The sequence below is a fragment of the Bremia lactucae genome, linkage group LG6 (assembly GCF_004359215.1).
Source record: "Bremia lactucae strain SF5 linkage group LG6, whole genome shotgun sequence".
In the NCBI taxonomy this organism is placed as follows: domain Eukaryota; phylum Oomycota; class Peronosporomycetes; order Peronosporales; family Peronosporaceae; genus Bremia; species Bremia lactucae.
Window position 1 is genome coordinate 4,918,012 of NC_090615.1, and position 3,159 is coordinate 4,921,170.

Here is a 3,159-nt window from a genome sequence, read left to right on the forward strand (position 1 = left end):
ACTCTGGTTAAGTGTCGTCACGGGAGCGGTAATCCGTCTCCTCGTGCGCACTTACCAAGTAGGAAGTAGTTTTCAGACTGATTTATATTTAATAGAATTAAATACAAATACCTATTTTTACCAATTAAAATGATATCTCTATAGATATCATTTAATATGTATTGCGAGCGTATCTTTATAGATACCTCGCGTAACGGATGACGCTAGCCGTCATCACGGATGACGCTGGGCGTCATCCCTCCTAATGTGAATGCACCCATGTGCATCACATCCACAAGGGTTGGTCACAAATGTGCACCACACCCGAGTGTTGGGTCAAATTACTATTATTTAGTAATTGACCATCCCCTTAAGTACACCAAGTGTACTTAACGGGGATTGTGTAACATTAGGGCAACTTTAGACCGTTACAAGAGTTCAGTATCCCGCTATCTCCAGCTTTGCTACCTGGAATATAGCAGAGATCATCGTGCCTCGTTCTTGTAGGCTCCCAATTAAAAGCATTCAGCTCGCATCTCTATACCTTGTTCTTGTTCACTTCATACCCAGAGAGTCCAATCTCCTCAAGTCGCATCAATTCCACTGCACTGCTCCACCTTTCGATAAATATTAGCGACGACAGCTCATGTTTCATCCTAGCTTCTTTCCCAATATATGTATAAGGCCCGATGACCGATGCAATCGACCACCCTTTCGCAATACAAACGGACCATTACGTTTTGCGAATACGTAAAGCGGCCAAAGTTTTGCGACAGTCTCTCGCAAGATCGAAAAGTTATTCTCTAGAAATAAATATCTAAGGGAAAATACACTTTGTCAATGATTTTTTAAGAGAGACCGTCTAATCCTTATTTTTTAATGGTGCAATGCCATGTTGGAGTCAGCTCTAACTTGTTCGCCATACATCTTCGCATTTTAGGTAAAATCAGCATACGGGATTTGCGTGGACTAAGTACGCTTTTTTTAGGCCCACCCGGTGTCAAGATATGTTTTCTTAATAATAAAGTTGGTAGTTTGCATGGAACGCACTACTCCTTGTATTACGTCTAATGTGATTACGAGCCCAAGTCACGCTGACTAAGGACCATGTACTCGCCGTTTAACGCGAAGTACAAGAGAAAGGGCTTTCTGATTGGTCGTCGATATACCCCGGATTTGGTCAGTGAGTTGATCGTTACCGCAGAATTGCTCAGTCAAGATTGGGATAACAATGCATATGGAAACAGGCAAGGCAACAAGCCTATACTAAGGCCAAATGGTGCACAGCGGAGCCACAGAAAGAGGCAAAATCTAAGTGGTAGCCATCAAAAGAAACTCGAGAAGCCCAATCGTGGAGAAAATTTAAATTGCATGGGAACCGACCACTACAAGCGCAATTGCCCGAACTTGGAAGATAAGTCAAGCGGGAGAAAAATACAAGCCAGGTACGCTTGATCGGGAGAAGAATGTCCACTGCAACAGCCGCAAGTGTGCCAAGTTGCTCAGGGGAATGAAGCTGTGAAGAAACGTAATGTGGAAATTGGCGAAGTTTTGAAACGAGTCTCTCAAGATTTTGACAATCGCGTTGGTATTTCGACACTGGAACTAATGAACATATCACGGCTTGCAAAAAGCGTTTTACAACGTCGTATATATTATTAGAGCACCCCTGTGAGGTAGTCTGGTTCTTTTTCATTACTTTTGTTACGGTCTTCAACAAATTGGAGCTCGCATTCGCTGTCTCGCTGTGACGGCCGCAAATGGCAATGCGGGTGCAAAGACGTTTCAGTCTCTGGTGGGTATTAAGTTGATTTGCGGGCTACAAAGACCAAACATATGTTTTGCGGAGCATGTAGCGACTTAGTGAGTACACAAACCAACTTTGAATTGGCAGATGGCCAAGCGCATATTGAGTAACTTGAAGGAGACTAAGATGTTGAAGTTGCAGATAGGCGGCGTCGGCAAATCAAACAGATGATATCTTGATTGAAAGCTGGAGCGACGGCCGCTTTCGCAGCTGATAAAACGGATCGTAAGTCAGTGTCAAGTTGTGTTGTAAAAATAGAATGTGCAAACATTACAAAGTACGATGGAAGCCAAATTTATTGCGGATGGTCGTGAGCGGGGGGATTGACAAAGCTGCTCCAAGAAATAGGCAGAGGAGTTTCTGGGCCTTTGAAACTGAAAATGGACAACTAAGTGGCGATCAAGCAAATAGGGGCGAAAAGAGTACGGCAAGCGCCAAGCATGTGGCAAAATCCGCTTCAAAACTATCTGTCGTTATGTTTGTGCCAAGATTGTGCAATTATGCTTCGAGAGTCTAGCGAGATGATTGCAGATTTGCTGACGAAGGCCCTCTCTGCGCCAAGAATTGTCGAGCTGTGTGGTATGCTCAACTTGAAGGCCATGCAAAGCACGGACGAGAAAGAGTACTGTTCTCAACAGGTGACATAATTTAAGAGCGCTTACGCTTGATTGGCAGGTCATAAAAGAGCGATAAGAAAGGAAAGCAATTCAAGGAAGGAGGATAAGATAATCTGAAAATAGGCGGGGGCGACGGGGCACTACTGACTTGTACTGCTTAGTACAAATCCACTTCGCACTGCCTCAGTGCGACCGGTGCCTCACTTCACGTACACTAGTACGTGTCGAGGAAGGCTCTCGTTAGAACATTTGCTTTAAAGAGGGTTAATTGTGTAACGGGGTGTATCGTTACATGAAATTAACACTAAAAGGTTGTTAATTAATATTATCTAAAAGATAGATAATATTTGGAGGAAATTACTTTAAATAGTAATTTCCTGAATTCTTATCCATAAATAGGTATAGACCATTATGTATATTTATTCCGCAGACTAATCAGCTGTAGAAGTAATCAAAGAGAGTTACGAGATAAGATAGATAAGAATTCATTTACATGTTTAGTATTAGTTTATAGTTAAGACAACATTTACAAAGATAGATTAACAAGACACTTAACTATATTAATACAGTTTTCATTTTACACTCTTAAGCTAACTTGCCTTAAGAGAAGTCTTCCTCTATACGTACAGTGTACGTCACCTAACGAGAGGCACCACTCACATCTGAAGCAGTGTGAAGTGGACTTGTACTGAAACAGTACAAGTCGCAGTGCCCCGTTACACCTGGTAGCACTTTGTAGTCCGTCCAAGGACCACA